Source organism: Galleria mellonella, unplaced genomic scaffold, assembly GCF_026898425.1.
Source record: "Galleria mellonella isolate WM207_F2 unplaced genomic scaffold, CSIRO_AGI_GalMel_v1 utg1053, whole genome shotgun sequence".
Lineage (NCBI taxonomy): Eukaryota > Metazoa > Arthropoda > Insecta > Lepidoptera > Pyralidae > Galleria > Galleria mellonella.
Window position 1 is genome coordinate 1,226,210 of NW_026441968.1, and position 27,868 is coordinate 1,254,077.

The window sequence follows — 27,868 nt, forward strand, 5'->3', positions numbered from 1 at the left end:
TTTTGAGGACTCAGGTGTTATTCCTCTGTACCCTGTAAATTCACGCCATATCCCACCCTTCAAACCGAAACACAGCCATGCAAACACAACTGCTTCACGGTAGAAACACGAATTCAATATTTAAATACTTTGTTACGTCCTAGTACTGCTCATGTTTATAGGCGACGGTTACCACTTTCCATCAGGTGGGCCGTCATTCTAAGTTGCATAAAAAAAAGAAATGGTTCTTGTAAAAGTAAATAAATAAAATAGTCACAAATATAAACGCTCGAATATTCTTCTGTCAGATCTCTTAAGACTTGGACAGTTCATTGCCATAGGGCTACAAGCGTTCTGTTCTTAGTTTTTATATTTTTTAAAGGCTACGTTTAGAGGAATCAATTATGAGCGAATGTATTTTTTATAGTAAATAATAGATAGATAGATAGATAATTAATGCTCCTTTCCACTTTGGGTGTTGCTGGAAGAAAACTCTATCAGAGCTAAGCTCGCCTTTGTACTTTTGATTACCTCTGTCTTATTTTTAAAACTAGTGTACAATAAAGAATTAAATAAATAAATAAATAATTTATTTACATTACTTACAGCGCACAAATTACAATACAAACATACACATAATACACAGTAAAATAGATAAAAGAGATAAAACAATGAAAAAAAAAGCAACAAAAAAAAAAACAAACAAAAATATATAAAACAACAATTTCAATTTTACATGCGTGTACCATAGTAATACAAAATGGTCACAACTCAGTTTATTGCTTTGCCCTTAAAAGAGCAAAACACTGATATTCTGTTGTGGCCAAGAGTCAGTCGCGAAGTGATAATGGTTTGGTAATCCCGCCTGCGCTAACGGTATACGCGTGCAGGGCACCAGTGAGAGATGATAGGTGAGAATGAAAAGGCAGGTCAGTTAGCCCATCGTGTTGGATAAATCTGGTATTCAGCACGATGGTTTTCAGGGGGAACCACGGGGAAGTCGACCTGACAGGGTATATTGCTAGCAAGAATAAGACGGAGTTTTTATTTAAAGAGATATTTCTTTCTGTTAATAAAAAAAATTAAAGGGATTTATAAAAAAAATAAAAAATAACAGCGTTGGTGTGAAAAAATTTATAACTTTATATATGTTGCAGTCAAAACTCTTAACCAGTCAAAATTACTATTGACTAGAAAAGTCAGTCAAAAGTACTTTTGACTGTATGCTTTAGTCAATAATACTTTTGACTAAAATAATAGTACAACTAACAGAATTTTTCATCGTGCCTCCCACCAAACAGTTATTATAAACTGTTTGGTTACTCCTCTCCATCCAAAGGTTGCCTGGAAGAGATCGCTTTTAGCGATAAGGTCGCCCATTGTTTTCTCATTGTGATTATTTCTTGTAATTGTTTATATTTATAATAAGTTTACTATTGTAATCTTTTGGAGGAAACAATAAAGAGTATCTATCTATCTATCTAAAAGTACCTTTTTTTACGTCAGGAAAAATGCATCGTGCAGACCCACCCAGTTTAGGGCCCGTGTGGCTACTGCCGGACTCCTACCGGCTAAACGACTTGACGATATACCTCCCAGCTCAAAACGCCAATGCCGAGGGATCCCTTTTGAAATCGACCTCGACACTGACACGAGCCCCAATGAAGGGTAACTCCACCTCGGGGCGGAAGGGTATATGCAACACGCCCCCACACGGATCTATTCAAAAGTACCTAACCTAACCGCAAATTTGCAGTCAAAAGTACTAATAACCAATAATTTTCAGTCAAAACTACTTTTGACCGACCTGCTCAGTCAAAAGTACTTTCGACTGATTTTGCTAGTCAATAGTACTTTTTACTGGTTAAGAGTTTTGACTGCAACATATATAAGATTTAGTAGATCTCTCTCCTTGGAAACTTATAAATATATATTTAATGAAAGCCTAACTGACTGGCTGGCACGGTTTGAAAGTTTCAGCAGAATATTTGGAGTAAACATGATTTTTTTTCCACTTGTTTTATAATATTTTTATTAAAATTCTTAAAAAATGCTAAACTTTTTTTTTTATCATCATCCTGTCAGCCTTTAACTGTCCACTGGTGAACATAAGCCTCGTCTTTGGGGTATTTTACTAATAGTTACAATGCTTGGCAGGCAGGTTGGCAACCGCAGTTAGGCTTTAGAGATGTTTTAAGAGGGACGTTGCTGCCCATATGTCGCTTTTCTTTAGTCGCCTCTTACGACACCCCCCATATGTCACTTTCCTTAAGTCGCCTCTTATGAAACCCACGGGTAAGGAAGGGGTGGCTTATTCTATGCCGGGACCACACGGATAGAACTTTTTTGTACTTTTTTTTATAACACTTTAAATGGAAACAAGCTGACGGCCGACCTGATGGAGAATTACTAACCGTAGCCTAGCATGAATAGTAGCATGGAAAGCACAGTTATGCACGCACGCATGCTAAAGGTAAAGGAGTTAAGGGGCCGTCTGAAAATCAGCGCTGTATAGGCACATCTCGCTGTAGCCGCCTCAGCAACAGCTGAGGCGGCTACTATTACCAGCAAAATTGTTTTCTTTTTCTTTTTATTGTTTTAATTTTTTTTTAATACTGGTAATAAAGGTTATCTATCTATCTATCTATCTATCAGTTATACTGTGACGCCAATGTTATCTTTCATACATTGCCGTTCTTGAGAACTATGGTGCTAAGGCCTATTTTTATTTTTTTTTCTTTTTTCTAGATAGTGAACGGCTGATGTCATGATAATGACGGTGTTAAGGCCCATTTCTCCCATTCTTCAAACGTAACAGCTATGAAGACATGATTGCTTCATGGAAGAAACACGAGTGGGACAGGAGTTTTTTTTTATACAGCTTAGAATGGCAAACAAGCTGACGGCCCACCTGATGGAAAGTGGTAACCGTCGCCTATAGACATGAGCAGTACCATGGACATAACAGAGTATACTGTTTCACCCATGATACCCCCCATGCGTTGCCATTCCTGAGGACTCAGGTGTTATTCCTCTGTACCCTTCAAACCGAAACACAGCCATGCAAACACAACTGCTTCACGGTTGAAACACGAATGGGACAGAGGTATCCAAGCAAACGACTTTTGTACAAAGTCTCCCTCTGGAGTACCCATGCCAGTATAGTTTTATGTTATTTGTTCCCATTTATATGACTTTTATACAATGACTCCTTGTATGTACAGTCAGTATTGATTTTTATATAGGAACACAGAAAAAAATAAAAATTGCCTTCTTTTCAGGCAGGTTGCGAGCGAAGTTTTCCCCTGAGACTGTATCAAGGAGTTTTTCAAAGGGAGGTGTGAATAGGCTCCGTCAGGGTTGGCCACAAGTACTTGAGATCCTTAATATTGCAAGCATGTATATAATGTCGCAGCGTTAAAACAACCGGTGGCCCATGCTTTAGGGAGTGAGGGGGGGGGGGGGAGAATGAATTGTTAAAAATGGGGATTAGTAGCCCCATTGTTAGCAATACACCCTGTCAGGTCGACCTCCTCGCGGTTCCCCCTGGAAACTGTTGTGTTCTATTCATCATCCGAGTGAATTCATCACGATAGGCTAACTAACCTGCCTTTTCATGGCCACCTATTATCCCTCACTGATGTCTCGCCATTGTGTTCCGTTAGCGCGGGGTTACCATTCCATTATCATCCATTTAAAAAGTGGTCCATCCTTGGGCATGTCCCGAATAATCACATGACAATTCGGGACGTATTAAACAATAATGTTTACAAGTGTATACAACCCCAAAAACAGGTGCTTAGTAGCCAAAATATAAGAGGGACAGAGGTACCCAATTAAACCAATTTTTTAATGCAACATAGAGTGGCAAACAAGTTGACGGCCCACCTGATGGAATACCAGAGTATACTATGTCGCTCATGATACCTCTCATGCGTTACTATTCCTGAGGATTACCCACTGTATTAAAAACTCTTGAAGATTGGAGAATTTAGAAAATAAAACCTTGTACTCTTCTGTTGGAAAGATGCATGTACTCAATTGATGAAATTTAAAATATTAGATCTCGAATCCTTCAAACATAGAGTGTACACGCAATTTTAATATTAATAAGTACTGTATTGTATATATTATGCCTTACTAATAACGTTTGTTTAATTTTGTAATTTTGGACAATTACTACTGGTTATTTTGTTACTTCATACTTTACACAGGGGGCAAATGAGCATGCGGCTCACCTGATGGTAAGTGACTACCGCCGCCCATGGTCACCCATAACACTTATGGTATTGCAGGTGTACTGCCGGCCTTTTAAAAAGGAATATGCTCTTTTCTTGAAGGTTATGTTGTCGTATCGGTTCGGAAATACTGCTGCTGGAAGTTGATTCCAAATAGTGGTTGTGCGTGGGAGAAAGTGCCTTGAAAAACGCACGGTGGAGGACTGCCACTCGTCCAGATGGTTAGGATGAAATTTTAGTTTAAGGCGGGTTGTACGATGATGAAAATCAGCAGCAGGTATCAATCCGAACAATTCTTCAGAGCACTCCCCATGATAATGTTTTATTGTAATGTTATTTTATGATATCTTCGTGTTATTTATAAAAAAATATTTAACTGTATTCAATATGCATTGAACAAATTGAAAATTGTTTAAAATGTTTTGTCTTTGTGTCCAATTTCAATGCCATATTCCATCTTTCAGATCAAAACACAGCCATGCAAACACAACTGGTGTATTGAAGAAACGTGAGATAAATAGATATATAATTTATTTGCATTACTTACAGCACACAAATATCAACAGACATACAAAGACACTACCGATCTGACCCGGTTTCACACGAGTAAACAGAATTTTCGAAAATCAATACATATAATAAAAAAAGTTTTAGAAATTTCAACTGATCGGTTATTTTATACCATTTTATATGTGATTCTTTAGATTGATATAACTTTTTTATTTATCAACCGAATAAAATAAAACAAACAATGAATGTTAGGTGAAGCAAACCACAACGTATTAATGAAAACCGTATTCAAATCGGTTAAGCCGTTTCTGAGATTAGCGTGCACAAACGTACAAGTAAAACAGACAAAACTTCTAAACGCATTATTTTGGGTTCAATTGCTTTCACAGCCTATATAGTTGTAATAGTTTTTCTTATCCATATTTCATGTAGAGACAGCAACCAGTTACGATTTTATTATATGTATTGATACACAAAAAAATGGGACAGAGGTACCCAAGCAAACGTTATTTATACAAAGCTTTCCCCTCCCTCTAATTTGATGAAGTATTTCAAATTAGCTTCCATATTGGTATTGACGTTTGGATAAACGCTTTAATGAATAGAATTCGAATAATGAGGCAAATTAATTAATTTCCAAGTTGAAATTCCGAGAATTTTGCGACTCGAAGTGATTTCATTACGAGAAACTGTTGACGGGAATTCAATGGGGTAGCTGTGTCCCATAGGGCCATGTGGCTACAGGCGCTGAATTAATAAACAACGCCCTCTGTTTTTAACCCCCATGTGTCACAAGTTTGAAACGATTGCAGTCTGAAGTTTTGAACGATTTCAGAAAAGGCTGGCTTTCAAATTGTCTTTAACCCATGTTTTATATTAGTGGCCCGCCCCGGCTTCGCATGGGGTTTATGAAAATAAAATATAGCCTATATTATTTGCTGATAATGTAGCTTTTTAGAGATGAATGAATTTTTAAAATCGGTCAATTACAAACAGTCGTACAAAATAATTTAAGTAAATTATTTATTTATTTATTTAAAAAACCAACAGCGGTTTACAAATAAAATTAACAAAAATTTTATAACAAAGTAGTATGGCCAATAACAGGTGTTTCTAAATTAATTTTGTAGATTATGTAGTTGACAATTGTTAAAGGAAAAGCAGAAAAAATAAACAAATCAAATAGGTAGGCAATCGTTAAGGTCACTATAATAATTTACACATACGTAACAGATATATACATTCAATAATAAATATATACACATGCACCAATACACAAATATAAGCATACATATACACATACATACATGCAAATACGCATACACATACATACTTACACACACACACACACACACACACACACACACGCACGCACGCACGCACGCACGCACGCGCGCGCACACACACACACACACACACACACACACACATGTACACACTAAATAGCAATCACAAGTTAAATCGGCTCAAAAAAGAAGAGTTATATTAAGTATACATATTGTACTGTAGAGAATAAATAAATATTTAAGTTTGAATTTGGATTTAAGCGTTAAAGCGTTTAACTTTTGGAAGGAGAGAGGGGGAGGGGAAGCATTTACGCTCGTGATAGGACTTATTTCTAGTAATATACCCCATTAGATCGACCATCACGCGGATTTCACTGGAAATCATCGCAGTTAATTCTTGAATTCGTCGTGATGGGTGAACTGATATGCTTTCATCATCACCTAGGTATCATCTCTCACTGGTGTTTCGCCGGCGTATATCGATAGCACAGGTTACCATTCCATTTTCACTCATTAAAAAAGAGGATTTTGGTACAAAATTTCATTGCTCTGAAGCCAACGTTTCGAGCTACATATTTATGTATGAATCAGTCTGCCTGTCCGTTCCTTCATATTGGTTCTGCTGACGTGACGTTTCCGCAAGATCCTGATTGCTTACCTATTAAAATTCAAATTAGTTTTACCACAAGCATAGTCTAGGGGCTCACGTCCACTCAATTTACATTGTACGTAATCCATTTCAAAGCCCCATTGATCGGCTTCCGATGGGACAGTAAGCTTTTACAAATACGCGAGGGACATACGGAAACTCAGCATATTTGAAAGTGAAATGCTGTAAAAGAAAGAGAAGAGTGCTTGTACTCAAGTGCGAGAGAGAAGAATTTATAGAGTATAGACAGATTCTGCATATTGGTTTTCTCCAAAAGATTACAATGGTAAATTTACATACATACATACATATCTGTCACGTCTGTCTCCCATTAGGGTAGGCAGAAACAATGGAACGCCAAATGCTTCGATTCAAACAAACCTCTTTCGCTTCCTCCACATTCATCAATCTTTTCATACACGATCGGTTACGGGTACTTTTAATTTGGCCCTTCTTCAGCACGTCGCCTATTTGGTCGACATACGTCCGTCTAGGGAGACCCCTACAGACATCTCCATTCATTCTTGCATTAATAGTAAATTTATTACAGATAAAAATAATTATATGAAAAGATCACAGTGGAAAAATAATGGGCAACCTTATCGCTATAAGCGATCTCTTCTAGGCAACCTTTGGATGGAGAGAAGTTAATTACTTTCTATCCAAAGGTTTGATCAATTAACGCGAAAATAAATTAAATGATAAACAGTTTGATCGGAGGTACGATGAAAATTCTATCATTATTAAATGCATATGGAAGTATAATACATGCAATAATGTTTTTTTTTTTTATACAACTTAGAATGGCAAACAAGCTGACGGCCCACCTGATGTAAAGTGGTAACCGTCGCCTATAGACATGAGCAGTACCATGGACATAACAGAGTATACTGTTTCGCCCATGATACCCCCCATGCGCTGCCATTCCTGAGGACTCAGGTGTTATTCCACTGTACCCAGTAAATTCACGCCATATCCCACTCTTCAAACCGAAACACAGCCATGCAAACACAACTGCTTCACGGTTGAAACACGAATGGGACAGAATGTAAATATATCTCTCTGTTATATATGTTATATATCCCTACTTACTATTTTTTTTAATGGATGATAATGGAATGGTAACCCCACCCGCGCTATTGACATACACCGGCGGGGCACCAGTGAAGGATGATAGGTGAGGATGAAGCAGGTCAGTTAGCCCATCGTGACGAATTCAACAAGAATTGTTCACGATGGTTTCCAGGGGGAACCACGTGGAGGTTGACGTAATAAGGCATATTGCTAGCAATGGGGCTGTCAAACTCCATTGCTAATAATCCCTTTCCCCCCTTCTACTTACTATTAGGGCAGTGCAGGACGGTTTCTACTGGATGGAGTGACGAATTTAAGTGCATTGCAGGGAGTCAGTATATATATATATATATATATATATATATATATATATATATATATATATATATATATATATATATATATATATATATATATATATATACATACAGCGATTTTAATGCAAATTATTTCATGATATAATCGTATATTAAAATAAAATTATTGCCAATTTTCCTTATATAATAAATTATAAAGTCTATAGGCGACAGTTGTTTATTTGTTGTGGGCCGTCAGTTTGTTTGTACTAATTAAATTGTATACAAAAATAATTAGCTTTATGCCTGCCAGTTAATACGCGTGGATGGCGTGTTAAGATAAAACGTGCTCAATAATAAACCAGACCTTCAGAAATACAATTGTGAAAAGTTCATCCAATTTGATTCCGTGTTTTTTACTTGAACAAACATATAGAAAGACAGACAATATTTCTAATAATTATTGTATTGGCTAATAAACTATTGTATTGTATTATTGCTCTTAGTAAGACACCTCATATTGATTTTTTTTAAATGTTTTCCATGTATTTTTATTATTTTATTATACAAGGGGCAAACGAGCAAGCGTCTCACCTGATGGTAAGTGACTACCGCCGCCTATGATCACTCGCAACACCAGAAGCATTGCAGATGTGCTCCCTCTGGTAGCCTAGTAACCTTCTGGTAGTAGTAACTTTTCATATTAGCCATTTTTTTTGTGGAACCCATTTTTTTATGAAACTTAGAATAGCAAACAAATTGACGGTCCACTTGATGGCAAGTGGTAACCGTTGCCTACAGACATAAACAGTGCTGTCTACAGAGTATACTGTGTCGCCTACGCCCTTAATGCGTTACACATTCCTGAACACTAAGGTGTTACGCCTCTTATAAATTTATTAAAATGAAAACACCACTCGACTCTTCGACTAATAGGCGTAAGAGAGGAATTGCTTGTCATTTGTAGCGTATAGGTAACTGAAGTTTCAAGACACAGTTATTTGCGGCGAAGAGATAACTCTGGCCGTTAAATATTTTAGTTGTATCCGAGTTTAATGAATTCCAATTCGGCGGTGCTTTAGTTTCTAAATTGTTCTAGAATGTAACCAATTATATTCAGAGAGTTTATGAAGTTATCTGTATGACGGTAACATTTGTAATTGTTGACACTTAGTGGAACTTTGTACCTATGCGTGTGCGTGTGCGTGTGCGTGCGCGCGCGCGTGCGTGCGTGCGTGCGTGCGTGTGTGTGTGTGTGTATGTATGTGTGTATGTGTATATGTATACGTATATTTGTGTATTGGTGCATATGTATATATTTATTATTGAATGTATATATCTGTTGCGTATGTGTAAAAATATTATTGTAACCTCAACGATTGCCTACCTATTTGATTTGTTTATTTTTTCTGCTTTTCCTTTACCAATTGTCAACTACATAATCTACGAAATTAATTTAGAAAAACCTGTTATTGGCCATACTACTTTGTTATAAAATTTTTGTTAATTTTATTTGTAAACCGCTGTTGGTTTTTTTAAATAAATAAATATTATAATATTAAAAAAAGTTCTTCAAAATGGGTGCATTAAGGTTTTTCAGGGTCACCAACGTTCACGTGACAACCCTAGTGTTGCGTCCATAGGCTACAGTAACCATTTACCATCAGGTAGTTGTCAAACTCCATTGCTAACAACCCCTTTCCCCCTGGCAATAGCAGTTAGGATTTTGGTGATGTTTTAAGAGAAACACTGCCGCCCATCCCTCGACAATTAAGTTCCCTTAGTCGCCTCTTACGACTCTCACGGGAAAGTAAGAGTTGGTCTATTCTATGCCGGGACCACACGACATGGAATGTCTTCAACCTGATTGCACTAGAAAAAAACTAGTGTAAAAATTAATCCATGTAGACAGTTTACTGTGTTTACCTCCAACCAAAGGTTGTCTGGAAAAGATTGCTTTGCGATAAGGCCGCCTTTTGTGTCACTTCTCATTAAAACTAACTGTATTTATATAACTGTATATTTCTTTTTTATTTTTATTATTTTTTTTTCAGTGGTATTTCGCGGCTCACTTTTGGCCACAACAGAATATCAGTGTTTTGCTCTTTTCAGGGCAAAGCAAAAAGCTGAGTTGTGGCCATTTTGTATTATTGTGGCACATGCATGAAGAAAAAAAATTTTTACAAATTTTATGCATTCTGATTTTGTTTTTTTTTTCATTTTTTGTACAATTATCTTTTTTTATCTTTTTTCACTGTGCATTTGTGTCTTGTACTGTTTGTATGCTGTAAGTGATGCAAATAAATTATTTATCTGTCTATCTATTTATCTATTTATAATTTTTTAATGATGTAATAAAGTGTAAAATAAATAAATACTGTTTCGCCCATGCTACTCCTCATGCGTTGCCATTCCTAGAACTAAGGTGTTTTTTTTTGATGGGTGAAAATGGTATGGTAACCCCGCCTGCGCTAACGGGATACGCTGGCGGAGCACCAGTGAAGGGTGATAGATGAGAATGAAAACAGGCCAGTTAGCCCATCATGATGAATTCATCAGGAATTAACCATGATAGTTTCCAGGGGGAACCGCGTGGAGGTCGACCTGGTTGGGTATATTGCTAGCAATGGGATTCTCAACTCTACATTTTTAACAATCCCTTTCCCCCCAGAACTAAGGTGTTATTCCTCTGTACCTTGTAATTTCATTGCTTTATTCCACATATTTTTTTTTATGTTTATTACCTCATAACTCCGTCAGATATGAACCGATTTGGAAAATTCTTTTTTTTTTATCTTTAAGATATATATTCTTTATTGCACTTGTAAGTTACATATAAAATAATCTATTTATAAATGTTGTGAGCAAGGGTGGACTTATCTCTGACAGAGATCTCTTCCAGTCAACCCAGTACAGTAAGAAAGCATTTCGTTAGCGGGCAGCTGAAGTGCTACAACTATTAATACAGAAACAAATATACAGTTAAATAAAATATTAAAATATATAATAAAATATTACATAAATATATACACTATAAATAAATATAATACCTACCTACTTATATAATAAATGTTAAAATAAATGAATATAATACTTACATTAGAAATTTCGTTTAATGATTTCAAGATTTGACAGTTCAATTAGAATTACTACAGTTTGTTCATATAAAGTTGTTTGTTTCATATAAATTTTATTAAAACTGGTTCAATAGTTTTTAAATCAATATAACAGTTTTAAATTTATTTATTATACGACTCTGAACGAGAATCAAGGTGACGGTACACCTGAAGAGAAATGGGATGGTCGATCTGCTCGAGGTTGTCCCTCGATACCGACGTGTTTAATTTCTTGTTATGTGCCACGATGGACCAATTGATCTGACTTCATTTTTGTCTATCGCCCCTCACTGGGTATCCTATCAGCGTATATTGATTGATTAATTTATTTTATACCAAAATCCACAGCTTTTAAAAACACAACTTATATGCTAAGTCTTTTTTTTATACTCTATATATATATATATATATATATATATATATATATATATATATATATATATATATATATATATATATATATATATACCCTGTAAATTCATATATGTGTACATTGTACATTGTAAATTCACGCCATATCCCACCCTTCAAACCGAAACACAGCCATGCAAACACAACTGCTTCACGGTTGAAACACGAATGGGACAGAGGTACTCAAGCAATCTACTTTTGTACATAGTCTCCCTCTGGTAATCTCTTATGAATACAGCCAATAATGGATTTTATTTATACAAATGAAAATTATAATTCCAAAACAAAGTAGGCAAGTTAGAGTGGGTGTATACAAGTAATGTAAGCGCATGTATGAAAGAAACCATTTATAATAACGAGTGTCCGTAAAGTCAGGTTAATTAATATATAAATTCAATTAAAACCCATGTTGCTACAGTTCAGTTATTGACAGCAATGATTAAGTAATACAATTTCTTGGTAACCAATTGTAAAGAGTTATAAATGTATAAGTGGATAAGATAGTGTGATATAAATAAATGTAAACATGTAGCGCGGGTAAAAAAAAATCTTTTACATTAATACTAATTAATAATAATGTTCATTATTATTAATAATTAGTATTAATGTATTAATTAGTATTAATTCAATTATTAATTAGTATTAATTCAACATTAATAATTACTATTATTACTATTATTATTAATTAGTATTAATTCAACATTAATAATTACTAGAATGCAATTAATATATCACATTGCAATAAATGCAATGAAGAACAGAACTATTATCAGGATTTAAATGTAAACTCTCTAATTACCATAATATTTATATTAAATAGTGCAATAAAATAAATAATATTAACGTTGAAACATTAAAGTGAACGCAAAATATCAATTGAAGTGAAATATCATTGTTATTTTAATAATAAGGGCATTTTCAAAGCTTAACACGTAGGTTATTGCGTCATACATGTCTCCATACATACAAAAGTGACTAAAATGTCCATAGCAGGTATTAAACTAGTGGATTTTATAACCCAATTTCCATCCCTGTCGAAATGTTTTGGGTACTATGTCGCTTTATGGCGATCATAATACTTTTACGCTCTATATTATTGTAGTAACTGAGATACAAGCTGTATTATGGACTAGAGATGACTTATGATTAAAAAGTTAGTCGATTAAATTAATGAATCGAGTGATTATGACTAATTATGCCAAGTGAACGATCAATATTCGGTTAGGAGGCTTTATTCATAAAATTGTTCGAGTTTTGAATGAAAAAAGATAATGACAAAAATCGAAATTTTAGAATATTTTTTGCACAAATACGTGTATACGGTTGGAATGGAATCATTATTATCATTTCAGCCATTATCCTTTCACTGCTGGACATAAGCCTCCCCCATAGACTGCCATAAAGAACGGTCCTGAACCACCTGCATCCACTGATTCTTTGCAATACATTTCAGGTCTTCACTCCATCTTGTGGGGGGGGGGGACGTCTTAAACAACTGATAGAAATAATAACTACAAAATATATAGGCATAAAAATATATACCATAACGTCAATAATCATACGATATATGGTATACAATATCTCACGAAGTGCCAACAACAATAACTACATGACCGAAACTTAAATAATATTTTTATTCGATTCCAGTTTATTGAAGTCATTTAAAGAATCGAATAATATAAATAGCGATTTGTTCGAATATCATTGTAGTCAATCTTTCACTTGCATTTCCCCAGCTCTACTGAAATACTACAAAAATATAAAGTCACGGTAATGTAAAATTTTATAACGTGTATAGTATAAAGTTAAAGGATTATTGTACTATTATTCATCATATCATATTAGCTTTTAACTGTCCATTGTTGAACATAAGCCTCTCCCTGTGGGAGGGGGGAGGGAGGGGGTTCTAGTAGTTGCCATGCTTGGCAGGCGGATTGGCAATCGCAGTTAGACTTTGGAGATGTTTTAAGAGGGATGTTGCTGCCCATCTCTTGCCCTCCTCTAGTCGCCTCCGACTACTACTACGAAACCTATGGGAAAGGAAGGGGTGACCTATTCTATACCGGGACCACACGAAAACTATGTATTATTATACTTCGTTAATATTTAAAGATGAAGCAGTTTTATTAAATTATTAATTCGACATTATCCATGATTAATTGATATGAGTCCCATAGTATTTAATGAAATTTCTATTATGTATTTTCATTACAAATAACAATGTATTAGCAGTTCTACATTCATCATCATATCTGTCAACTGTCCAGTGTTGAACATAGGCCTTCGCATAAGGGAAGTTTTGCCAGTAGTTGCCACGTTTGACAGGCGAGTTGACAACCGCAATTAGGCTTTGGTGATGTTTAAAAATGGATACTGCTGCTCAGCCCTCAAGTCATCGCCTTTTACAGAACTTACGGGGAAGAAAGAGGTGGCCCATTTTGTTTCACGGCGAAATTCTAACATAAAAAAGTATAACACAATATTCCTTAGGAATAGCATCACATTTTATCCCGGGCATTCAACATATTTTGGTCACTCGAACGATGTCACGTGTTAGGATCGGTAAGCAAACAAATATCAACCCAAATACTTTGTATTAGAAAGCTCATTCGAATAACTCCAATGTTTCCTGGTGACATACCGAAACGGCCGTATCTCCGCTAGTGATGTGCCCAGTTAGGCTTAGTACTAACTCGAATACACAATAGGTATTCGGGTACTCGTGTACTTAAGATACAAAACTCGAATATACAGTATTCGAATATTGGTTTCGAGTACTTCCGGTACTCAAATACTACTCGTGTGTATAATAAGTTTTCCATTTCTATTTAAGTATTTTAAAAAAGGGGAAATTATTATGTTATTTGACATTTATCTATAGTAATCGATGGATAATATTACAGAAAGGAAAGATTTGATTATTTATTTGTTTGTAATAGATAAACTCAAAATATATTCAACCCATTTTAAAACCTTTCTCCTATAGAAATCAACATTATCAGCAACATAGGCTATAATATTATATTTTAGAAAATTATATCAACTTGTGTGAACACGATCCAAACCGGGTCGCTAAACTGTTTAAAAGTAAACCTCAGTTAAGAAAGTACCGTAGTTCGATAAAGTACTCGAATACTCGTACGAGTACTAATTACTTGTTCGAGTTTCCACACTCGAATCACGTATTGATTCTTTTTTCTAATGAATAACAAATTACTCGAATACTATAAAAGGCCGACTCGGCACATCACTTGCCTATGTCTGACACATGGCAAGTGTATGCGCCTTGACCTGCGTACGCGCAGCTTGCCAAGTGCCAACTGGCCGAGGTCGGAGCGAAATGGGTTCGTGTTTATATAGATTAACTTTCGATAGATATATTTTTGTTGTCAAATAATAAAATCTGTTTTAATAAAACTGAATAAAAATGTGAGCGAGTTTCGACCATTTTGAAACGTTTCGAGAGCGACCATTTCGAAATGTCCAATCGATTGATTGATTTTTTAATTTAAACAACTATTAGAGCGGACTATAGGGAGATAAAGGATATGACCTGGGATAGAGCTGGCTGGAGGAAGATGCATGTATTAGTTGCACCGACAAGAGGAAACTCTTAAATGAAAAGAAGAAGAGCGGACTCATTTATAGTTTTCAGGAAAATTACAAATTTGTAGTCGTTTTCAAATAGTCGTTTTAAGGTCTTATATAAGTACAATAATTATAGTTAATAGATAGTTAACAGTATTTTTTTCCTTCATCATCATTTCAGCCAACTGTCCGCTGCTGAATATAAGCCTTCCAGATTAGGGGAGTTTTACTAGTAGTTGCTATGCTTGGCAGGCGGGTTAGCAATCGCAGTTAGGCTTTTCGAGATATTTTAAGAGGGACGCTACTCCCATCCCTCTATTATTAGGTTCCCCTAGTTGAACCTTTAAAGTAGTTCTTTTTTTTGTGGACCACAATCTTAAATATTTATTTATTTATTTTTATTTATTTACACTTTATTGCACCAAGTAAAAAGAGAAATAACAAATACAGTAAGTATTAATGAGAAGTGATACAAAAGGCGGCCTTATCGCTGAGCAATCTCTTCCAGACAACCTTTGGGTAGAGGGCAATGAGAAAAAGACAAAGGGTAGGTGGCGCACTATTATATAAATATTATCATATACAAACATATATACATATACACATACATACACATACATATATAATATATACACAATTAAATATATACATAATATACACATACTTAATAGCACACATACAACAGAAAAAAAAATGACGAAGGAAAACGAAGTGAGAACACAGGAAAATTGTACTAAAGTGAGAGGTAGTGGGATTTAACAGAAGTTTTGAAGAATTATTTGTATGAACACATAAATTTTGCTCTATAAATATAAATATTTATGAAAAAATGTAATCGATTAGTAAATATAATTTTTACTAATACTATAAATGTGAATGTGAGTTTATTTGTTACCTCTTAGCGCTTTAACAGCTTGAAAGGTATTTTTTTTTACAACACACGGGGCAAACGAGCATGCGGCTCATCTGATGCATGATGGTAAGTGACTACCGCCGCCCATGATCACCCACAACACCACCGGCATTGCAGGTGTGCTGCCGGCCTTTTAAAAAGGAATATACTCTTTTCTTAAAGGTTATGATGTCGTATCGGTTTGGAAATACTGCTGCTGGAAGTTGATTCCGGTTAAATTAGTTCTTTAAAGTATTTACCAGAGGGAGACTTTGCACAAAAGTCGATTGCTTGGGTACCTCTGTCCTATTCGTGTTTCAACCGTGAAGCAGTTGTGTTTGCATGGCTGTGTTTCGGTTTGAAGGGTGGGATATGTCGTGAATTTACTGGGTATAGAGGAATAACACCTGAGTCTTCAGGAACAGCAACGTGTGGGAGGTATCATGGGCGAAACAGTATACTCTGTTATGTCCATGGTATTGCTCATGATTATAGGCGACGGTTACCACTTTACATCAGGTGGGCCGTCAGCTTGTTTGCCATTCTAAGTTGTATAAAAAAAAAAACTCTTGTATCTAATGTCAGATGTATCATATATACTTAGTTAGTACAGTATGTATGTAGCATACGACGCCAACGATTCAGTTGCATGGAATTTCCATATTGTTACCGCTGTAAATTTAAAGCCTCATCCGTGGTGGTCGGCAGTTGTAATGTAATTCTAAACACGTTCTGTAATATTAATGTAAATGATCGTTTGTTTGTTTATAGGTATTTATGATAAGTAATAAAGAGAACAGAAGCAGGAAGTACATTTGGCGCGTTTATTCCTAAGACGAATATTTTCCAGTCAAGATAATGAGTAGAAATATTTTCGATAAAATTTATATTTTTTGGTTAAAATACATTATATATACGCTTACAATAAATAGTTTGTGGTTTGTAGGAAAAATACTTCAATTATGAACACACAAAAACATAAACGCGCACGTACACAAGCACGCACTCTTACGCCCACCCGCGGGAACGCTCGCACGCTCGTACGTTTGTAAGTAGGCATGAGAGCACATCACATAGAGATACGCATGCACGCACATGTAACATACACACGCAGGCTAGTATGCACGCTCACACGCGCGCGCACTCACGCACACACACACACACACACACACACACACACACACACACACACACACACACACGCATATGTACACACACACGCACGCACACACACACACACGCACGCACACGCGCGCGCACACACACACACACACAAAACACACACACACACACAAACACGCACACACACACAAACACACACACACACACACACACAAACACGCACACACACACAAACACGCACACACACACAAACACGCACACACACACGCATACACACACACACACACACACACACACACACACACACACACACACACACACACACACACACACATGCGCACGCACACACACGCGCACAAACACACACACACGCGCGCTTACAAACACACACACGCGCACCCACGCACATGTTACATTGAAAATACGATACGTGTGCAACATCTCGTCTCGACTAATTACTATGTATAATGTTTTTACAAAGAGATTTACAATCTGACAACATTTATAATCACTTTTGGTTGATTACTTTAATATATTCATTCATGTACCAGTACAAAATTATTATTAAAACTTGTATTTCCGTTTTTTTTTTGCAATTTGTCCAGCGAGCGCTGAATACTGTTGCATTATTATTTTTTCCCATTTACAACGACCGCCAGCATTTATGTATGCATGAATTATTTTAATAAATATATTCGGACATTTTGCAGACCGGTTCGAGCGTCCGTTGAAGTAATCATGCGAAATACGAGGAAGCCCGCGGGTTCGTTCCGGTGAGTTAGTATATTTATTTATTTATTTCAATCAATTTTGAGTAAATTTTTTTTAGTACATGTGTTTAAGAACTATCATCATCATCATTTCAGTCATCAACTACTGAACATAGGCTTCCTCTATTGGGGGGTTTGCCAGTAATTGCCACATTTGGCAAGCGACAATATATTATTGTTCGTGTTCTCTGAACCCTGTTGCCCAATTATCGATTTTTAAATCCCCTTAGTCGCCTCTTACGACACCCATGGGAATGGAAGAGGTAGCCTATTCTATGCTAGGACCACACGGCAATATATTTCATAATATATCACATAAATTAATACTATGGTCTATTTATTAATGTGATGATAAAAAATGGAATAAAAAAGTAATAATAATGAGTTATATATAGTAAAACATTGGAGTTAAATTATTATTTACTGTACCATAGTAGATAGATAGATAGATAGATACACTTTATTGTTTCCTCCAAAAGATTACAATAGTAAACTTTTGTATAAATATAAATAATTACAAGAAATAATCACAACGAGAAAACAATGGGCGACCTTATTGCTAAGAGCTATCTCTTCCAGGTAACCTTTGGATGGACAGGAGTCATTATAAACAATTTCTATTTTTGTATTGTTTTTTTTTAGTATTAATTTTAGCAAAATTGAAACCTAGCCTTTTTGTGTGGAGCAAAATTCCAATAATTGCAAAAGTTTGATTATCGTATTGGATTGGATCGCAGAAAGATGTTTTCCGAATTCAAAAAGGAAATAAACAAATTATGTGTGTTATATCTCGGGGCCAATAAAGTTTGTGGAGTGCCTTTAAAGTCAATTTCTGGTCCGGGACAAGGAAGAAATAATACGATATGCCCGGGGGTGAAACGTCAAGTGGGAGAATGGATCGGACGCTGTGGGGTTTGTTTATGTATTGCATAGATAATGGTGTTTCTATATAATAAATAAATATATATGTATTTAATATACATATATATATATATGTTGACAGAGATTTAAAAGAGTAACTGTTGAGTTTCTTGCGGGCTCTTTTCAACAGGTAAAAACTTTCTGAATCTTGCAGTAGATTTTAGAAATTGACCATTCAAAAGTACTTGTAAACTATTTGAATAAAGATGATTTGAATTTCAAGCAGTTATGTTTGCATGGCTGTGTTTCAGGTTTGAAGGGTGGGATATGGCGTGAATTTACTGGGTACAGAGGAATAACACTTGAGTTCTCAGGAATGGCAACGCATGGGGGGTATCATGGGCGAAACAGTATACTCTGTTATGTCCATGGTACCGCTCATGTCTATAGGCGACGGTTACCACTCTTCATCAGGTGGGCCGTCAGATTGTTTGCCATTCTAAGTTGCATAAAAAAAATATATCATAATGAATATCATAGTCAGTTTTGTTTAAATTTCCATGAAAACACTGTCTAAATTAAATTAGAAACAAATTAAAATATATATTTTATCATCATCATTATATCAGCCGTTTACTGTCCACTGCTGGACATAGATTGGGGGGGGGGGGGGTTGCCAGTAGCTTCTACGCTGGGAAAGCGAGCTAGCAATAGCTGTCGTCCATCTTTCGACTATTAACCCTTCTTTGTATAATGGTGGAAATTTCCATCATAACATTGAATGCCCAAAAATTATATAAAAGAACAAGTTCACTTTAAGTTGTTCGTGTCTGAATACTTTTTTAATGTCCAATTCAGAAAAAAAAACATAGCTGTCAAATTTATTTTTTTAACCATTTTTCCTTTAATTTTAAACATGAATTATATTATCTTCATTTATTTCACTAATAAAAAAAAATCATGCAAAGAAATGTTAAGTTCCCTTAGTCGCCTTTTACGACACTCACGGGAAAGGGGTGGCCCATTCTACGCCGGGACCACAGGATGTAAATATCTTTGTTTATATTGCGGTTTATGATTTTACCCTGCATCGGAGTACTCGATAATGTGATTATCTTCCGTAATTACCGGTATTGGGTTCGATACATAATGCATGTTAATTTACAACACGTGACGTACTTTGTCCTTCGTGACGTCACACAATGGTTTCCGCAGAGTGCCAAGGCTATGGTAATATAATTTTCACAACACATGGCGACGGCCATTTTGGTAACAAGATAATTAATATGTGTTTTAAAGAGATATACCTACCCATAATTTGTTTCTAAAAATTGGTTTATTTTAAAAGGAAGAGCCATCAAATTGGATACCTGTTCCTTGTTAGTGTATTTTTTAATAAACTCAATTGTCAAATTTATATCATAATTGATTTTTTTTATACAACTTAGAATGGCAAACAAGCTGACGGCCCACCTGATGGAAAGTGGTAACTGTCGCCTATAGACATGAGCAGTAAGTACTATGGATATAACAGAGTATACAGTTTCGCCCATGATACCCCCCATGCGTTGCCATTCCTGAGGACTCGGGTGTAACCGTAGCCTATAGACATGAGCAGTACGGTAAAACCTCGAAGGAGAGGCCTATGTTCAGGAGTGTCAGTCAGACAGTTAATGCCTGATATAATCATCATCGTCATCACATCAGCCTTCAACTGTCCATTTCTGAACACAAGCCTCCCTCTTAGGGGGTTTTGCCAGTAGTTGCCACGCTTGGCAGACTGATATAGTATTAAAAAAAAATAGTCTTTTCACAAACTATAGTTCAATTGATGACCTTTTTGGATTTACAGTGGTACCCTGCACTTTGCTTATGTTTTGTTAAGAGAGGGACTGGCTGAAAACCAGCGCTGTGCAGCTGTTCACATTGCGCTGGGGCACTCACAGCATCAGCTGAACCGGCTCCTTTTTGCCTAGTATGAGACACTTCTTGTATATGTTATCTATATTTTATATTCACTCATTCACTCACCAGAGGGAGACTTTATACAAAAGTCAATTGCTTGTGAACCTCTGTCCCATTCGTGTTTCAACCGTGAAGCAGTTGTGTTTGCATGGCTGTGTTTCGGTTTCAAGGGTGGGATATGGCGTGAATTTACTGGGTACAGAGGAATAACATTTGAGTCCTCAGGAATGGCAACGCATGGAAGGTATCGTGGGCGAAACAGTATACTCTGTTATGTCCACGGTACTGCTCATATCTATAGGCGACGGTTACCACTTTCCATCAGGTGGGCCGTTAGCTTGTTTGCCATTCTAAGTTGTATAGAAAAAAAATATTGTAATTGTGTGTTTACTGGCAATAAATGTTTTCTATTCTATTGTAAAGGAAATAGTGAACTCTCAAAGTTTCGAAGTAACAAAGTTTCTCGGAAACGAAAAACAACTTGGAACAACTGAAGCGGCATTGGCTTCTGATAAAAGCACTGATTGGATTTTTCTATTAAACCACACGCGCCATAATGTAATTATCTCAGAATTAATTTTATGAAGCCAACATCAATCAAGTAAGAAGTTCCTGTGTTTAATCATATAAAACATTCTGAAATACCAGGGGGGAAACTTTGTATAAAAGTCCCCTGCCTATCTCTGTCCCACTCGTGTTTTGCCGTGACGCAGCTCTGCTTGTATGGCTGTGTTCTACTTTGAAGGTTAGGATGTGGTACTGAAGTTACAGGATATATATAACAACCTTAGTTAGACCTCATTGAGTTCTGGCTTGTTCTTCTGAATTGAAATCATATTGCGAACTAGGCAGTAGATTAGAAAAGAAATTTCAAACTTCAAAATCTAGAACACCGCAGTAAAATTCTCAACTCGCTGTCTTCTACAGGATATGGCGTGAATTTACTGGGTACAGAGGAATGACACCTGAGTCCTCAGGAATGGCAACGCATGGGGGGTATCATGGGCGAAACAGTATACTCTGTTATGTCCATGGTACTGCTCATGTTTATAGCCGATGGTTACCACTGTCCATCAGGTGGGCCCTCAGCATGTTTGCCATTCTAAGTTGTATAAAAAAAAAGTTTTTTTGAGGTCACAATCTTTAATTATTCTTTACTGATCAACATTATAAAAAAAGGTTTGGTACAAAAGGCAAATTTAATGCTATTATTCTCTCAACTGTACTCAATTTCAAAGGTATTTGAACTTTTTGTGTTTATGAGAACGGAGCTGCAGGTCCAATATGGAGATCTTATGTAAAACAGTACCAGCATCCCGTATTAATTACTTTGATTAACTGGGTAGCTATGAAGAAGTCTATAAATATGTAAATACGAACCTAGACGTGACTAGATACTAGTGTTGGGAGCTCATATCGATTCATTTAGTGCTCTATCCCTTCTTGATGTAGTGTTGTTAAATAATCGATTATAAAATAGTCGATATTATTCACTAGGAAGGAGATCATATCGATTCATTTAGTGACTTACTTACTGACTTACTGATTTAAAGTTGTTTAATAATCGATTATAAATTAATCGGTATTATTCACTCCAAACAATTAAATTATCAATTGGGCGATTGAATCGATACGATTCATAATCGATACTTATTTAGCCAATTTAATTATAATAATAATTATTTTTTTATTGGGCACAAAAAAGATATATCTAAGGAGCGTTTATACAGAATGCCCATATACAAAAGGTGGTCTTATCGTTAAAATCAATCTCTTACAGGCAACCCGGATCGAAGATGGAACCTGGAAATTTAGCCAATTAAATCGAATATAACCTAATAGGGGTCTATAAGTGATTACTGGTTTTTACCCGCAAGTTAGTCCGCGTGATCCGGATATATTCACTGATCGGGATAAATAAATCTTTTACTATTTTTCATTTCATGTAATACATATATACAAATTTTTATAGTGATTGATTAAACATTAAGGTGCTAAGAGGTAGCAAATCCACTTTACCCTTTATAACACTAATAATAATGGGAGATAGACGTGACATGTACGTAAATACGTAAGGAGTTATAATGCAGCGAATATAGTATGTAATATTAACGATAGTATAAAATAATGAGGGACCAGGCAACGAACACCTGTTGATAAAACCCAAAGTACTCAAGCCAACCTAATTTACGAGTCATGGGGGGAAAGGGATTGTTAGCAATGGAGTTTGACAGCCCCATTGCTAACAATATGCCTTATTAGATCGACCTTCACGTGGTTCCCTCTGGAAACCATCGTGAACAATTCTTGTTGAATTCGTCATGATGGGCTAACTAATCTGCTTTATACTCACCTATTATCCTTCACTGGTGCCCCGCCGGTGTATACCGATAGCGTGGGTGGGGTTACCATTCCATTATCATCCATTAAAAAAAATTACGAGTCAAATTAGGAAAGCTCGATTTCTTCATTTACGCAAAGCAATATGCCCATCACTACATTACGGACATCGTTAATTGATAAATTGAAAATATTAATTTAGTTGATTATCTTCATTATCATTTCAGGCCTGAAATGTCCATTGCTAAACATAGATTTACTCCATAGACTGCCATATGGAACGATCCCAAGCCATCTGCATCTACTAACCCCCTGTAATGCTTTTGAAGTCACCATCTTCCTCATTCTCTTATACTTTCTCCCTATTGTTTGTCGGTTCTTCGTTATTCGTTGACACTATCGTTTAAATCAATATCTCTTTAGTTTATTATAGTCGATTTGTTTAATCGATTATATTATTGCATATCAGATCCCGTTGGGGGGAAAGGGATTGTTAGTAATGGAGACTGAGAATCCCATTGCTAGCAATATATGCAACCAGGTCGACCTCCTCGCGGTTCTCCCTGGAAACTATCATGGTTAATTCCTGATAAATTCATCATGATGGGCTAACTGACCTCTTTTCATTCTCATCTATCACTCTTCACTGGTGCTCCGCCAGCGTATCCTATCAGCGCAGGCGGGGTTTCCATACCACTTTCACCCATCAAAAAAAAAAGTCTCGTTTTCTTGTAACTATATGAACGTTTGCAACAATGGACGATTATAATTATCTTTATACTCGTCTATATTCATAATCAATTTGTAATCGATTATTACTTACTGATTTTATCGCACTATCGATTAATAAGTCGACGATACGTACCTAGCTGCTACTAAAGGCTAGTGCCGGCAGCTTCAATCGACTTTATTAGTGCTCCATTCGTTAGTCTCTATTATCTAGAGCAGGGTTTCTCAAACTTATGACTCACTTACCCCTATTAGGATTTCTGTACTACGGCGAATTCCTGAAAAAAAAAACTATCGATAGAACCAATAATTTATTAAAAAAAAAAATACAAAAGAGCAATACATAAATGTTATTTTTATTATTTAGTCAATTTAGTGTTTTTTTTATGCAACTTTAGATGGTAAACAAGTTGACGGCCCACCTGATGGAAAGTGGTAACCGTCGCCTATAGACATGAGCAATACCATGGACATAACAGAGTACACTGTTTTGCCCATGATACGTGCGGTACCCCCATGCGTTGCCATTCCTGAGGACTCAGGTGTTATTCCTGAAATATTCCTTGTTGTACAGAGTCTCCCTCTGTTATGGGTGCGCTTGGTTTTTAATGCAAATGATATCGTTTTGCGACATATAATTTGTAATTATAGGCCTTTCGGACATAAACGATATATCTCCTTTGTGAAAAATACTTTATATCCTGAAGAGATAAAGAACATCTGAAAATTCCTATCACTGTCTGTCGAATTAAAAAAAACTGCGAGCACAAAAGATCACGGAGAAGTCGCACTGGCACAGGTTTTTCTGCCTAAAAAAGCTTGTCTTTCAATAATATTAATAATAGCCATCGTGCTGAAATCCAGGTGTATTCACACCAGGTGTGTATTCATTCAAGGTTTTCGGGTGGGACCACGCGGAGGTCAACCTGACAGGATGGACCACGATCTGAGGGCCTACCATAAGTATTTTCCGAAATTTTGGGGACGAACGAAACAGAAATTTGATGTTAAAATTACATAATACATGCTGTTCAAAATTATTAAAAATGTTAAAATATCGTTCCTTTGGACTATTAGAATAGGATTTATGATGAACGAAATGTTAAGCTCCATTTACTGGGTGGATTTTGATACGAACAAAAACACGAAATTGAGACCGAAATTTCTGAATTTCATTTCATGGTAGACCACCTGATCCCTTCTCTCCCGGGATCATTGTGTTAGTAGTGTTTCTTTGAAAATATGTACAGCATTCTTAATAACAATAATAATCGTTTTTTATTAATTAGGTTCAGGAATTAGTTGATTCCTGTATTACGCCTTTAATAGGACCGGGTATGGAAACTTATTATCACACGACAAAACGAACAGAATTTCGTGCCTATGGTCAAACTGTTTATAATTACTCCTTACCATCCAAAAGTTGCATAGAATAGGCCACCACTTCCTTTCCTGTGGGTGTCTTAGGAGGCAACTAAAGGAACTTTATGGTCGACGTATGGGCAGCAGCGTCCCTCTTAAAATGTTTTAAAAAGCTTAACTATAGTTGCCAACCCGTCGGCCAAGCGTGGCTACTGATTACAAAACACCCTTTATGGTAAAGACAGTGAAGAAAAAAACAAGAAAGGCAGTTAACGGTTGAAATGTAACCAAAAGTTGTCTGGAAGAGATCGCTTAAGCCATAAGGCCGCCCATTGTTTCCTCAGTCTAATCTTTTCTCGTTATTGTTTATATTCATAATATGTTTACTACTATAATCTTTTGGAGGAAACAATAAAGTGTATCTATCTATTACATAAGTCATTACGTAAAATTCGCGTACCCCTACGTTTATTTGGTACCCCACTTTGAGAAACTCTGCTCTAGAGGCAGCAATTGCGATCGATGACTTACAATTCTGTCTGAAGAATAGAAACGAAATTGTAATTCACGAATATGGATTTAAACAGATATCTGCATGTATTTTTCGTGTCAAAATATTGTTCTATGTACGCTGAGAAGAACTTAAATATTTAGATTGCGGGTTTTTATAAGTATTTTTTTTTATACAACTCAGAATGGCAAACAAGCTGACGGCCCACCTGATGGGAAGTGGTAACCGTGGCCTATAGACATGAGCAGTATAATGGACATAACAGAGTACACTGTTTCGCCCATGATACCCCCCATGCGTTGCCATTCTTGAGGACTCAGAACTTTGTACAAAAGTCGTTTGCATTTCTCTCAGTCGCATTCGTGTTTCAACCGTTAAGTAGTTGTGTTTGCATGGCTGTGTTTCGGTTTGAAGGGTGGGATATGGCAGTAAATTTATAGTATACAGAGGAATAACACCTGAGGCCTCAGGAATGGCAACGCATGGAGGTATCATGGGCGAAACAGTATACTCTGTTATGTCCATAGGCAACAGTTACCATTTTCCATCAGGTGAGCCGTCAGTTTGTTTGCCATTTTAAGTTACATAAAAAAAAAATGTCTTATATTCGGTTCAATTATTTATTTATTTACATTATTATTAATTTCTATTCGACCAGATAATCTCGTCATACACAGACGTCCTAACAAATTGGACTGAACCGTCAATAGGGAGTTTTTGGCCAATTATTCCTCATTTGTTCCATTTCAATAGAGCCACTGGTTAGACTATCGAAGTCAAAAGTTATAATAACCTGTATTAACTACTATAATTATAACTTTTATACATGGATCGCAGAAACGGAGTTAGAATTTTACTGCAATCTCACTATTATTATATAAATGTTTGTAACTACATTTTAGATATTTGGATATTTATATTATAGAGGCCAGTATAGACCGACGGAACGGGCGGAGTTACCATTCCATTATCATCCGTTAAAAAACATAAAATAAAAAAAATCGATATACATTCCATTTTCGGGTTAATTTAAAAATTCAAACACACTCAAGCCGGGACGCGAACCCGTTATGTAATTAGTCCCTCCTTTCTTTCCAGTCGCTGCACATACCGATCTTGAGGGCTTGTTTGCCGAAGGTTTAAACGGATCCTTTTTTCCCTGGCGGTCCAATGAATAAATAAATAACTTGGTTCTATGTACCCTGGAAAAGGATCTTTGTGACAACCATTCTTTGATGGTATGGATTGCTGGGTTTAGCCAACTAAGGAAAGAAGTGTAATGTGTTTTAGGAGTATATTAAACTTTATAAAAAGTAACAGCTGAATTTCTTGCCCGTTCTACTTTGCTGAAATTGTGTTCCAAATGGGCGGTAATGAATAAAAAATTACGATTCAAAAATGCTCAAATCTGACTTTACATACATACATATCTGTCACGCCTGTCTCCCATTAGGGTAGGCAGAAACAATAGAACGCCAAATGCTTCGATTTAAACAAACCTCTTTCGCTTTTTGTGCCTATAATTAATAATATATATCCTAGTATTAGGTGCATATTTAACATATAATTTTGTTTGATTGATATGTTATATATTTTATATATTTTTAATTTGTAAAAAATGCTTTTTTAATTATACAGTACTATCATACCTACTTGTACAACAATTAGTCCGTTACCCTAAGGTTGTCTTGAAAAGATTGCTCTCTGATTGATCAGCAATAAGACCACCTTACTGTACTTATACAATTGTATCGTTGTGTTTGTAAATTGCCTTGATTATTTTCTATATTGTATAATGCAAATAAAGTATACTTATTCATTCATTCATTCTTCCAGATTCATCAATCTTTTCATACACGCTCGCCGGTTACGGGTACTTTTAATTTGGCCCTTCTTCAGCACGTCGCCTATTTGGTCGACATACGTTCATCTAGGTCGGCCCTACCGACATCTCCAGTTGAATTTACTTAAACAAAAATACTTCTGTCTATCTTTCTTTTTTCCTATAGATAGTAAATTTAAATTCATTCCTTTAAGGGATTGTATTATAAATACATTGCCGTGTGGTCCCGATATAGAATAGGCTACCTCCTTCTTTCCCGCGGGTGTCGTAAGAGGCACTAAGGGAACTTAATGATCGAGAGATCAACGTCCCTCTTGAAATTATAC

General features: G+C 36.0%; 1 protein-coding gene across 1 annotated transcript in view; it reads right to left on the reverse strand.

Moving 5' to 3' along the window:
• Positions 1–27,868, reverse strand: part of LOC113511494 (neuropilin and tolloid-like protein 1) — a 237,585-nt gene that overhangs the window by 96,313 nt on the left and 113,404 nt on the right. The window contains exon 3 of the mRNA XM_052903615.1: positions 24,073–24,104. The gene's annotated coding sequence lies outside the window, so the exon portion shown is untranslated. The remainder of the gene's footprint in view (positions 1–24,072; positions 24,105–27,868) is intronic.